The sequence below is a fragment of the Felis catus genome, chromosome F2 (genome assembly GCF_018350175.1).
Source record: "Felis catus isolate Fca126 chromosome F2, F.catus_Fca126_mat1.0, whole genome shotgun sequence".
Lineage (NCBI taxonomy): Eukaryota > Metazoa > Chordata > Mammalia > Carnivora > Felidae > Felis > Felis catus.
In genome coordinates this window covers 54,129,272-54,143,994 of record NC_058385.1, presented here as the reverse complement: position 1 = coordinate 54,143,994, position 14,723 = coordinate 54,129,272, and the positions used below count along the sequence as shown (strand labels likewise).

Below are 14,723 nucleotides of genomic sequence, written 5' to 3'. Positions count from 1 at the left end.
TTTCTATTTTTAAAACATGTTTATTTATTTATTTAGAGAGGTAGAGAGAGAGCATGCAAGCAGGGGTGGGGCAGAGAGTGAGAGAGAATCCCAAGCAGACTCTCAGCTGTCAGCTCAGAATCCAAGGTGGGGCTCGAACCCACGAACCATGAGAACTGAAATCGAGTCGAACCCTTAACCTGACTAAGCCACCCAGGCACCCCTACACAAATGCTATATCTTTTTTAATGGTCCTATGAAATTCCATCTATAAGAGTACCATAATTTACTTAATCTTCTAATGTTGAAATTTTAGATTGTTTATTTCTGTTATAAATTCCTTTGCAATGAACATCAGCATAAGTTTAAATGCTCCTATAACATTTAAAAAATTATTTTATCTATTTTACTTTATTTTTTTGTTCCTGTAACATTTTAAAAAGGGTTTTCAAACTGAAAGACTGAACTCAGAGAAATCCAGGCTTATTGTAAAATGAGTTTGGGGATTGCTTTAGAACATGTCGCTATGTCTACCAGAGAGATTATGAGCTAGAACCACATAGCTGTTCCTTTTCAGTACAAACACTTCCCAAGCAATGGGTCCTAATTCCTCCTCCTTGACTGTTCCTTTGCCTCTGTCATGTTGGACTCCATTTGACCCCCAAATATACTTCCTCAGTCTTCTGTGTCTCCTCATTGCTTTCCTCAAGGTGACCCTTCTTGATGCAGAATGAACAAATCTTTTAGAATCTCTATAAGAAATAAAGAATTTTCCTTGAGCCCAAGTTAGGACAGCTGCCCAGGAAACACAATCTTCACAAAGAACAGAGTACTCTGGAGAATGAACAGTTTTTACTGTTCTATGCTTTTTACATCTTGTGAAAGCTCAAAAGATTAGGAATCACCAGTGTTTACATCAAAGAATGCAGGGGGTAGGAGCATTGATCGAGGTCCTAAGGACAAATGGTTTTCCTTTAGGCTACTCATTCATACAACAGATGTACAATGCATGCTTGGGGGGCCGCAAGTGAGGCTTTTGGTTTAAACAAAGTTTTTGTATAGTCATGCTGACTTAGAAATCTAAAATGGCTTCCCTCACATATCAGGTATTTAGAGAGTTTTCTTCCATTACCCTTGATCAAGGCCTTGCTGCATTTTCCCAAGCTAGGCACTGGGATGCTCCCATGAGCGGAGGTGGATGCTTCTCTGCTTTCTTCCTCAGCTCTTTTTAGAACTGACTGCTTGTATCAGTCCTGCTCTCAGCTGAAGCACAAAGAGGTGAACACACCACACGAGAGTTTAAAAGCATTCAGGGCTGGGGGCACGCGGGTGGCTCTGGTGGTTAAGCTTCCGACTCTTGATTTTGGCTCAGGTCATGATCTCACGGTTCCTGAGATCGAGCCCCTCAATGGGCTTTGCCCTGACAACATGGGGTCTGCTTGGGATTCTCTCTGCCCCTCCCCTGCTTGCTCTCTCTCTTAAAAAAAAAAGGCAGGGGGTGGGGAAGTGTTCAGGTAGGGAAGAATGAAGAGCAGTGCTGAGGCCAGGTAGCTGAAAACACAGGAAAACCCATTTTTAGAGCACAGATCTGGCACTTTCCTGGGGGCCTGTCAGCCATGACATTCTGCCATGGTGCTTTCTGTCCTCTTTCTGACCCAGGATAACATATCAGCAAGTGTACCTGAGCTGCAAGTTTTACTCATTTTTATTTGCTATCTGCAAGTGTCTGGGCTCCTACATTTTACTGAGATGCATTGGCTTCTGACTCTTTTTCTCCTAATTCTTCTTGGGTCTCCTGGAGCCTAGGTGCCTCTCTGGCATCAGGCTCTCTTCCCAGTGGAGAGGCCGCGTTGCCCAGTCATTTATGCAGTCATACATATTCATAGAAAAACGTAAAGATGGTTTTCTTAATTATACTACTTGATGCTGCTGTGTGTCTCCCAATTTTCTGTGTATGGTTTCATCTGTGTAACAGGCTCTCTGCATGAATTCAGCACCTCTAATTGCTGGGCAAGTTCTCCAGGAGAGGAGGGAATATGCAAGAAGAAAAATGGACTTCCAGGATTCTGTTTAAAGAATGCTTATTTGACTGGTCTTAATTGGGTTCAGGGGGCCTGGCTGAGCTGCTGCTTTGTGATTTGCATGTAGGAGCCAAAATTAAGCTTCTAATTTGCATCCTTTGTTTGCTAACGAAAGTTCTATTATGTATTTACCAGCAACCGAAGATTTAGACCTCACTTGCTCCTGAGACCACTGTAAATGGAGGCAATGAATAATTTGATGGTCTCTGACACATGGAGAGAGAAATGCTATGGCCTTTCACCATAAAATTGAATTTTGTGAAGCGATCAGTAAACAGTTACAGATTGTGGAGAAAGTAGAGTGTAGTAGATTCAGTGGCCTCTCTCTAAATGCACTAACTAAAATCAGTGGATCTAGGTTTGTTGGTTAGAATGCTGTAACCTCAGTCTGGTCAATAGGATTTCAAAAGAACAGCTGGAAATCAGAATAAATACCACTGAATACATTTGCTTTTAGCATCTTAATAGCTAAATTTCTCTGTTTGATTTCAAAATTCCATTTTGATCAGATGTCAGTTGGCTAAACTAAGCAGCTTTTTTTCTTTCTGTTCATTTGTAGACTAATGAGAGCCAAATATATTTAATTTTGGCCCTTCCTCGTTCATGCCATCTGAATGCTTGAGGTGACCACTGACTGAGAATCTGAGGCCATGAGTGATCATGTCTAAAGTTAGTACCAAAACTTCTTGTTTGGGTCGTGCTGAACTCAGATTTGAAGCAAGCTCAGGCTCCCTTGAACTTTTCTTTCCTTTAATGTTTGCTCTCTCACGTCCCCAAAAGAATCGAACTGGCACATCTACTTAATTTGTTTTCAATACAACTGTAATTTTCACTGTATTTAAACTGGGATTCAGTCTGTCCCTCTGCTGGGCCAGGGACCTTCATCATTTAAATTCATGAGTTGATTTATGTTAAAGGAGTAAAAGACCAGAGACAGAAATTTTGTGAAAAGTGTCTGAAAGCAAAGATTGGAAAGAGGCAAAGGACCGTATGGTGTTCTTCCTCAACCTTACACCTAGGTTGGATTTGATCTTCTAGCAAAAGAATGTTTGCAGGTGGAAACCAGAGCCGATTTTTATAGAACTCATTGTTATACAAAGAACATAAGCAGTGGTATACAGAACTGAGTTTATTACAAAAAACGATATAAAGTAGGGGAAAGAAGCATTTTATGTGGAGCAGAAGAAGTCGTGCAGCTCTTTTTGGCAACTCAAGAGCCTTGCATCTTTTGAAGTCAAAAGAGATGGTTCCATGGGTAAAAGTATTTTATCATGGTGAGAACTGGCAGCAGGATAGCTGAGAGATGCTAACTGTTGGTGGTTTGGATTAATGAGGAGGCTGAGGTTGAATAACAAGATCACACAGGATCTGAACAATGTGATACATCCCCAGATCTGAATATAATAACTGAATGGGACGTTGACACTCTCTGGTCAGGCAGCTCAGTTGACCAGCCAGTGAAATTTAGTATTAATGTGGTTTTATTTGTGTCCATGGACTGGTAAAATGCAGGAAAATTCAGAAAAATGCTTCTTATTCTTTTTTTTTATAAAGTTTATTTATTCTGAGAGAGAGAGAGGGATAGTGTGAGTAGGAGAGGGGCAGAAAGAGAGGCAGAGAGCAGGCTCCACACTGCCAGCATGGAGTCCCACGTGGGGCTCAAATTCCAGAACTGTGAGATTAAGACCTGAGCTGAAATCAAGAGACAATGCTTGAAGTGCCTGGATGGCTCAGTCAGTTAAGTGTCGGACTTCAACTCAGGCCATGATCTCATGGTTTATAGGTTTGAGCCCCACGTTGGGCTCTATGCTGACAGCTCAGAAACTGGAGCCTGCTTCTGATTCTGTGTGTGTGTGTCTCAAAAATAAATAAGCATTACAAAAATAAAAAAAAAAAGAGTCATATGTTTAATCGACTGACCCACCCAGGTACCCCTGAAAAATGCTTCTATTTCAGACAGCACAAACACCTATTTGGGACCCCAGATTTCAATTCACTTGGAAACAGAGACATTGCACTCTTACATTAGGGGACTTAGAGTTAATGTCAAATTATTGGCAGAGAAGATCACTCTTTTGCTGCATCTCCATCATTTCAATATATTTGCACTTGATATGCTTTTCTAAAATCTGATAGGAAAGACTTTTTTATTTGCTTTGTGTCATTTCAACCTGTCGTTTCAAGACTGAATGCAGTATCCTGCGGTGTCCTCCTAGGACTGATACAAACAAATGCCTTTGGGCAGTCTGGATGGTTTGCGGGATGAGTCGCTACCCTTTGACAGAGAGAGGAGTGAGAAGGGAGGAGGAGGAGGGAATGGGAAGGGGGTTTTGGTGAAACTTCTAGAATGTGTACTTACAATGAGAACAGTAAGAAGAGGTACTAAGAGAAACCCTTCAAACATTTAAAGAATCTGTCACCCTTTAGCAACTTAAATATTTGAGTAACTGCCTATCTAGTACATGTAGTGTATTTTGTATGCCACCAGCCATACTGTTGGCGCATTGTAGATGCTTGCTACCCATTTGTTGCCTTCAGTGGAATTATGTGGATGCCATTTTTCCTAATGGACTGAATTCCCTTTCCGATTTTATAGATAGATGGCCCTTACCTCAACTTCTTTCTCAGTGCTTGCTTTGTGGAAGCAGCAGTTTTGATGCTGCATCTCAATCCCTCTAGCTCTTCTAGGTGTTACTCTATTTACTATATAATACCAGTCACAAGACATAACAATATTCATTTTTATAAAAATCCAAACGTATGTAACTGACATAAGAAATGAAAGGGCAGCAATTCATACTGGTTCAAACTAATGTACATCACCCTGTTATCAGCAAACAGAAGGACAGTATGAAGTAGAACCTGGATGAACAATGCGTGATGTGGGTCAACTTGGCAAATGTCCAATTTGAAAGAAGCTGTAGTCCACCCATTTGGCTACCAAAATCAGTGTTTCCCCACCCTTCATATCTTGGCATTAAAATGAATGTGTTCAATGTTCCATGCAAAGGCACTGATTCTTGCAGCTGTCTCAAGTCCTTCTGGTAACTCATTACATCCTTCCCAGAGAAAATGATCATGAATGAAATAAGGGCACTTTTATTAAATACTGAATATTAAACACTAAAAGAACTTTTTCCCCAATAGGTCCAACACAGAATATGCTATTTAGAAGAGTTATTTTCATTGACCCTGGGTTTTTTTGTTCCTGTTTTTCTTCCCTTCGTCTGGCTGTTATGGCGGTGTCTCAGGATATTTCTGTATATCTCTGTCCAGTCACAGCTGAGAGCATTAAGAAGCTAAACAAACAAAAAATGAATATTCTAATAGTTATTATTGACACCCATTTTCATTTTTTCCCCCAAGTTCAAGAGTTAGTCTTTCTCAGAATTTGGAAGTTGCCACAACCATGTCACCTACCATAATAAGACATGTGATATTCAAGGTTAGTGTGGTATAAAAATTGAAACACCATTTTAATGATCAATGCTGGAGTTTCTCTGAGAGTAAGTTGGTGAAGGCAGTCATTAGAAACACCTTGGAGTTAACTAGAGTCCATTTTATTATACCTGAGAATGACCAAAGTTGTATACTAGATACATAATATATTTTAGATGATGAATAAATGTGTGGATAAAGTGAAGAAACAAAGATGTCTATGGTTATTCTCAGCTTCCTATTATTTTATACTTATGTAAATTCTGTAATCTGGGAGTGTGTGTGTGTTTGGGATTAGGATGGAGCTTTTCTGGTTTACACTGCTATGTAACAAAATATGAAGCTGACTGACTCCAGTGAGAGCATGCAAAAAAATCCCTGTTGCACTTGAATTATAATTTGACAGTTATACACTTTGTGAGTGATTCTGATAAGAGGATTGGCCTAATTTTTCCATTTGATTAATTTCTTAAAACTATAAATGTCAAAATGATTTTGGGACTCATAGGGGAAACATTCTAGATCAAACTGCTTTCCTCTTGGACTTTCATTATCAACATTAAAAATTTTTGTAATAGACAAATTATTTTGGAATAGTTTAGATTTAAAGACAGGTTCAAAGTGAGTACTATCACTCTGCTTACTTTCTATTTATTCTAAACCAGAAACGAGTTAAGCAAAATAGTATTTGTCTTAGCTCATTTGTGCTGCTATGATAGAATACCATAGACTGAACGGCTTATAAACCAGAGAAATTTTTCATAGTTCTTGAGTCTGGGAACTCCAAGATCAAGGTACTGATAGATTTGGTGTCTCCTGTATAGATGGTAACCTTGCTATGCCCTAATCATGAAGAAGGAGCAAGGAAGCTTCTGGGGTCTCTTTATTAGGGCACAAATCTCATTCATGAAGGCTGTGGCCTCATGACCTAATTACCTCCTGAAGGCCCCACCCTCGAATACCATCACTTTGGGGGGTAGAATTTCAACATATGAATTTCAGGCAGATACAAATATTTAATCCATAATGTATTATTATTTTCATGCCTGATAGTTTCAGGATGTGTTTGTTTGAAAGAAAACAGTCCAACAAAATTCCACTTTTTAATGAGCACTACCTGATTTAGACTGTTATTTTTGTTTTTGATGTTTTATTGCAAACAAGTGAATTTTCCATTTTTCTACCACACTCTTCTGTCTCCACACCATCTTATGCCTTCTTCATTTGTTGAGGTGTGTTTTGAACACCTCCCTTTCTGTCTTTTCCACCTGATACCTTCTCTGCTCTTTCGTATCTTACTACCATTGAATGTTCAGTTCATGTCCCACCACCTCTCCAAGGCCTCCTCTTGCTGGCTTAACCTGGAGTACTTTCTATCTCTTCTTAACTTTTTTTTGGCAACTATTGTCTGTTTGTAAATAATTGGGGAATTCACCATGCATTTCTCTTTTATTTCTCTTGGCATTTTGAACTGCTAGTTAAATCTTGTGCTGTTACCTAAATTTTAAATGTTTGCATTTGGTCTTTTCAGCCAGATCATAAATTATTGAGGACAATTCTTAATTGCCTTTTTTAAAATTGTAACACATAGGAAAGTGCTTTATACACAACATTTCTCAGTGAATATTTGTAACTTGATATGGCTGGAATTCCTTGTTTTGAGTCTGATTAGTAATTATTAGTGTTGAATGTATATCCTTGGTCATGTATCTTATAACTACTTTTATGTATAATTTAATTTAATCCTCACAGTGCATGAATAAATCAGGTGTTTCTATCTCTGTTTTACAGATGCAATGTTTTTATGTTGGGTTACATACTTACAAATTGCATAAGGGAGAATGAGGGGACAAAAATGAATTGATAGGACCTAATGTGGTTCAATAGTTACAGAGAAACAGCTTTTTTTTGTGAATCATAAACTGTGATATATTAGAGGTGTAATAACTGATATACACATGCAATGTTAGCTCTTTGAGATTTTAGAAAGCAATCTCTGATTGGAAATACAATAAGATCTATTCTTGGTGTCATTTTTTGATGATGGCAACTGACCTATTGCTTATTAGACATCCATTTAAAAAATCGTAGCACTGAATGGTACCTAAAGCAAAGCATCAGACAAGGATCTGGGTGGAATCATTTGGAGGTAAATTCAGGAAGCAGAAGTGAGAAAGTTGGGAAATTGGGACAAGGAAGGCAGAGAAGTTAATGAAGGGTATGTTTCTGAGTTGGTTGCTAATAAGGAGAATGGAGGCTCCACCATGCTGAAGAACTAAAGAGCCATTTTGAAGATGTCTCAGAAATATTCCACCAAAAGAGAGCGTGGAGCATGTATCCATCATTTCTTTTCTCTCACTGTTTCCCTCACTTTTCCCTTATCATTTCTTGTCCCTCACTGAAGAGGCATTAACTCCTTTCTAATCCTTGGCTACCTATGCTCAAGCTGAGTAGTTTCCACAGCTTTGGAGAAGGCTGTGACGAAGAAAAGCAGCCTCTCTGGAAAACAGTGTGGAGGTTCCTCAAAAAATTAAAAATAGACCTACCCTATGACCCAGCAGTAGCACTGCTAGGAATTTACCCAAGGGATACAGGAGTACTGATGCATAGGGGCACTTGTACCCTAATGTTTATAGCAGCACTCTCAACAATAGCCAAATTATGGAAAGAGCCTAAATGTCCATCAACTGATGAATGGATAAAGAAATTGTGGTTTATATACACAATGGAGTACTACGTGGCAATGAGAAAGAATGAAATATGGCCTTCTGTAGCAACATGGATGGAACTGGAGAGTGTTATGCTAAGTGAAATAAGTCAGACAGAGAAGGACAGATTCCATATGTTTTCACTCCTATGTGTATCCTGAGAAACTTAACAGACGACCATGGGGAAGAGGAAGAAAACAAAATGATTAGAGATGGAGGGAGCCAAAACATAAGAGACTCCTAAAAACTGAGAACAAACTGAGGGTTTATGGGGGGTGGGAGGGAGGAGTGAGTGCATGATGGGTATTGAGGGCACCTGTTGGGATGAGTACTGGTTGTTGTATGGAAACCAATTTGACAATAAATTTCATAATAAAAAAAAAAGAAAGAAAAGCAGTCACCTTGGTTTGCTGGATATGGGAGAGTAGCCTTGTGTGAGGAGCTGTTCACCACAGCTGTGCTGAAATAACAGGAGCTGAAGAGGAGATGGCGCACAAGGCTCCACAAGTGGCTGCTACCCACAAAGCAGACCTATTTTCACAGATTCATCTACGTCATCTCACCTCGCATAACAAATCTAGAAGCAAATTTGGCAGTTTTGTGGAGTTTATGGGGTAGACACATTGAATACTGAGTAGATTTTCATGTTAGAGGAAACAGTATTGAATCATGAACCTGAATGTTTTAAGATTAACATGAATAAGTGGGTGGTGTTTGAGATTTAGGAGGTCTGGGACTTTTCAGTGTGTATATGCAACCTACAAACTTAATAGGTATTATCTGTGGTATAAAATTCTTTCTTTTCGTTAAATTTAGTTCTTTAATAAACACAGTCATATACATCCCTTAATAGATATTGTGGAGCATTCATTTTATGCCAGGCACTGTACTAGTCACTGCACTTTGCTGACCACAGGGAGCAAACACATGTCCTCATTGATTTTTTACAGCATTTTCAGGAGTTCTGAGAAAGATGAATATGCTACTTGGTATAATCCCACTATACTAATTATCTGGAGAGACTAAGAAAAATTTACATAGGATGCAAGTACTAAGCATCATATATAAGAACAAATACTTTGAAAGGTAGGTAGTGTTAGTGGTAGCAACAGTGTTTTATTATTAAATAAAGAGACTCAAAGAATCCTCTTTTGTTCACTGAGTGCTACCGGGCTTCAAGTATATTTTTTATTTACTTTTCCATGTGTTCTTCAAGTGTGGAAGAGTGAGGTCATTCAAGTGAAGCTTGAGATTTACTTCATCAAGCATTTCCTTTTACATGCCCAAATGAACTTTATCAAATGGAGTCTGTTTACTAGAATGATGGCTCCAGGGACTAACTAAACTAAAACTAAAGTTCAGTTCAGTTCACACAGAGCTGAACTTTATAGTCTGTGTATTTTTGCCCTATTTCACATATATTGGAGATTACTTGGAATCAAAAGGTAATGGAGCAATCGGCTTTACAATAACATACAAGTATTTGAGTTTACTTTGTTATTGTTTAAAAAGAGACAGAGACATTTGAAAAAATTACTTCAACAGTGTTGCTCAAACTTCAGCTTATTTAACCCTTATGGTTTTTGTCTTAGAACAACATTGAGTTCATTAATATGAATGACATCATGAATTTGATGAGGTAGTTATATTTATTCATTCCAATACACATTAAACTTATTATTAAAATTGGAAATGTCTGTGTATTACTTATAATCATCTCAAAACAAACAAACAAACAAACAAACAAACAAACCCTCAGTGCTCATGTTGAGTGCCACTGGATTAAAATGAAGTCTTCTAGGCAAGTGGTTTAGGGTTAAGTTACACCCAAAATTAAATAATTAGGAAAAAAAGAAAGCTAAAGAGCCAGATCTTTCAGTTTGATTCTTTATTGTTCACAGTACACATATTGGAACACACACACAGTTTCTCACAGCAGCACACATAATACTGCACTTTCTTATAGAAGAGTCTTTGTCCCTCATGGACACAGCAGTTAATTCCCACGAAGTGAGTCAGCATATAACTTTCTAAAACTGATAGAAGGAAGCCAGTACATTCAGAAGCACACCATAAGCAACATGCAGGTCTTTGATGTTGTCAGAAGTAATCTGAAGCTAAGCAGTACATGCTTTTTGATTTTATATTTAATCCTGAAGCTTAAGTTCGTGAAGGGCCTAGGTTCCTGAGCTAGCTCTGATCTCTATGTTTATCACAATTTGATAAGTCCAGAGTTGTTATGGACCCTTGAATAATATACATAGGTATAAATACTTTTATATATTGTGACAATATGATATAGAAACAATACATATGTATACACATATATTTTTCACTTGGAATATTAAGACTATAAGAACGCTTTTAGAATTATAACACTTATGAGACAGTGTAGTATATTTTCTATAGATAGCGAAATTCACAAAGTTTAGAAAACAAACAGTGCTGACCTAGAAGCTTTTATTTCCCTCCATATTCATATTCATAGCATATGGGTGAATATTTTCTCACCAAAAATAACTTGACTTCATTCATTTTTTCCCCTTACTTGGGGCTTTATTGGTGGTGGCAAATATAAAGGACTAGCTGTCTTCCTTGATTAACCCCTTAGGAAATGGACTTGCTTCAATTTTTTTTAACGTTTATTTATTTTTGAGACAGAGAGAGACAGAGCATGAACAGGGGAGGGGCAGAGAGAGAGGGAGACACAGAATCTGAAACAGGCTCCAGGCTCTGCAGAGCCCGACCTGGGGCTCGAACTCATGGACCATGAGATCATGACCTGAGCCGAAGTCGGACGCTTAACCGACCAAGCCACCCAGGCGCCCATGAAAATGGGCTTGCTTCAGATATCTATCCTTAATGTCCAGAGGTCTTCTCTAAGATCTATTGTGTCTCCCTGCCTTCACTCATCTTATTTCTCCCATGTGAACTGTTTTTCCTTTAATGACCTAAATCAAATGTATCCTTAAAAGAAGTCCTATCTTTTTTCCAAAGTCCTGCTTAATTAATCCAAGTCCCACTGAGGCCCCTTTTCCTCTGAGGCACTCAGTTATTTATAGTCTGAAATCATACAACTTGGCTTCCAATTACATATTCAGTATTTCTTATGTATTTCTTTGTTCATATGTTGTCACTAAATTATAATCTCCTGGGGACAAAGACAATGTGTTTGCCTTCTTAATTTTTCATTATTAAATTAGGAGAATTATTAAATTAGGAGATGAAAGTGCTACTGAAATTTCAAGCATTATGCGTATATAAGGGATTGTTCTGACCACGATCCAGTACACTTAATACACTTAATGCAGTGCCTTTCACTGAAAGGAAAACTGTTTAAAAACAAACAAAAAAACCCAAATAGAACTAGTTATCTTATTGTGAGGATAGGTTTATAAGCAAATTGGGCATCACCAGATTTTAAAATATATTCCTTAGTTTGGGATTCATTGATTTGTTCATCCATTTAACAGACAGAGACATCATCCAAGTTTAAATAACTTGTGGAATACAAAGATGAAATAGGCTTACTCTCAAGAGATTTTCCATGTAGTTGTTTATTAAGAATTGTGCAATAAGTAAGAGCCTTGAAGGCTCTACCTGAGGGACCAGCACTCAGTGGTTTTCAAGATGTGGTCGGGGACTACAGGCATTAAAATCACCTAATAAGTGAGAATCTATTGGGGCAGGGCCAAATAAAGTACATTTTAAGATAAGTTTCCAGGTAATTCTTAAATGTACCAAAGTGGGAATGGTTTATTATTCCTGGCTATGGAGTGAACACTTGGCTTCTCACTGGAGCACTTAATGTCATTCCAGAAATATAGAGAATGTTCTTGTTGACTTCTGAATTCAGACCTCTAGTTAGGTGGATTCTTATCCTGTTGCCATGTTGTATCTGTTTTTCTATTTTGTTTTTAAAAATTTTTTTTTAACGTTTATTTATTTTTGAGACAGAGAGAGACAGAGCATGAACGGGGGAGGGTCAGAGAGAGGGAGACACAGAATCTGAAACAGGCTCCAGGCTCTGAGCTGTCAGCACAGAGCCCAACGCGGGGCTCGAACTCACGGACCGTGAGATCATGACCTGAGCTGAAGTCGGTCGCCCAACCGACTGAGCCACCCAGGCGCCCCTGTTTTTCTATTTTGGAAAGTCTCCATTTTTATCAGTATCAGTCCATAACATTCTTGAGAAAGTTCATACTCTCTCTTTGTTGCAAGTCAGAGAAAAGTCATATGAACAAAAGTTAGGTCCATTATTCTGAGAGGAACAAAATAATCACTTATGAATGTTGCTTCAGGGATCAAATAAGTTGCTGCTCTAGCCAGCTCCACTGCTTAGCACATCCTTCTATTATAATTTTCAAAGTACTTTCATTTCCATTATTCTAGTTGAGAGCCTGTGGTATGGACTTGACCCAGATGTTCCTCCATGAGGTCATACAGGCAACCATTATGTGAATTTGCTCTTTATTGGTCACAAAACTGTCTTTTGTTTTCTTGCTGGATCCAGATTTGACAGTTATAACAATGTGTTGTCCCAGCTGTACCATTTCACTGAGCCCCTTTATTTTTCCGGACCTGATTTCTAGAACATAAATCATTCACTCCAGATTGGATTTTCCATGAATGTATTTGGTGTAGAAGAATGTAAATAGGCCTAACAACACTGTAGACAAATATTTACAGCTACTCTTTTCAAAAGAGATTATTTGAATATTAGAATTAGAACCATCAAGATTTATATTACATCAGATAGCTAACCATCTCAGAAACAAAACTATTCCCCAATGTGCAACTTTGTAAATGAGATCTTCCTCTGAGTGATTTGAGATTATTCTTATAGACCAAACATATAAACAAAAAAATTACAGGGCCTTATCTGACCTTTTTCCCCCTGTGTAATCAATGAAATTAACATTTAAATTAATTGATACTTCTAAATATAATTCATAAAATAGAATCACAATACATAAGCTATTCTAACAACTGCTTCTTAAAAAAACATTTCTGACATCTCCAATTCATATTCTAAATATTGCCAACAGTTATATCTTGAGATATCACATTGGTTTTGTATTTCCTCACTGGATTGTGAGATCCTTAAGAATAGGAAGAGCCGTTTGTTCCCTTAAACGAATTCCTGCAGTAGTTTTCATTTATGAAGCCACTATTGGCTTCTCACTGCAGCTCTGAAATGCCAAACCTCGGCTTGTTTCTGTGAGGAAAAAGCCACATCAAGCAGCTCAACACCACACCTGAGCCCCACTGTGAAAATGGGGACATAACTAGAAATGCCAGAAGCATCAGTTTTTCCATACTTGAAACATGATCTCATGAAAGTGTTCAGAAGAACAAGATATTTTCTTACATATAAATATATTTGAAAGAACATTTACACTTTCACTTAATTCATGTCCAGGTTTAGTCTTGGATGATAGTCCGATGAAATAAAGTCCGATGAAATTGCCTGTTCAGAGGAAAGTCATCTTTTAGGAGAAACAAAAACTTGATAGGCAGGAGGGGGGAGGAAGGGAGGAGAGAAAAATGTGTTTGTTACTATAGAGCTCTGTAAGACTTTTTCATGAGTATTATTCTAAACACTTACATTCCCTCAGCCAAATCTTGGTTTGGATGGCTATTTACTGTGGACAACTAAAGATAAGAAAAAAATAAATTGCAAGAAATTTTCATCCTCTGCTTCCTTCAAGAGAAATGAGTGATTCCAAACATTTGAAAAAAAATTTTCTTTGAACCTAGGGCTGACTAGTTGTTTCTGGATGCTCTCTCTTTCACATTGAATTTCCTTATTCCATGCATGAAGATTCCAACTCCTTTGTGAGTTGTAATTGAGAGGCAAAAATAATGTCGACTACAGTATTTATAGAATTTACAGAATCATTGGTAGACTATTTAAAATCTGATTTTCCTCCAAAAAGTTAATCCTTTCTCTCTTCTATCAAATTTATAGATTTAACAGTTTATAGTGATGTAACTCCTTCAATCTTTAAGAGCAGACCAAAAGTGTTTGGATTCAGTTTTACTAAGACGTATTGTCCTTAGTATTCCAACACATTCAGCTGAGAATTATAGAATTCAAGTTTAAGATTCAGTCACACTAAACCTTATGGCCATAGTTTTCCTTTTGCTTTACCAGTTATGTAGCTCAAACCAGCCACTTGTTTTGAAATATTTTCAAGGTGTATTGTTCTGTTCACTTAGCCCGTTTAAGGGTGACGATGGTTTGGACTTCTCTCATTTCTCTTCAAAATACCTGTGTTGGAATTAAGCTCTAGAAATACACTCCCAATACAGATGGAAGAAATCTTAAGAGGTAATTTACGTTTGCTTGTTTTATTTGTAATCTGTGACCTTTACCTAATTACCTCAGGTGCAAGATCTAAACAAAGACACTCAACAATTAATGAAATTGGAAGTAATAAAATAACCCAAGGGATTTTATTAAGGGAGGCCTTTAATAATATTGCTCTACTGCATCAGCAATTTTTTTCAAGCT

The 14,723-nt window shown here is 37.8% G+C and overlaps 1 protein-coding gene across 1 annotated transcript in view; it reads right to left on the bottom strand.

Moving 5' to 3' along the window:
• Nucleotides 1-12,820: 12,820 nt before the first annotated feature.
• The window catches only part of TRHR (thyrotropin releasing hormone receptor), a 49,023-nt gene continuing 47,120 nt past the window's right edge, over nucleotides 12,821-14,723 (bottom strand). Inside the window, exon 4 of the mRNA XM_004000058.5 lies at nucleotides 12,821-13,714. The gene's annotated coding sequence lies outside the window, so the exon portion shown is untranslated. The remainder of the gene's footprint in view (nucleotides 13,715-14,723) is intronic.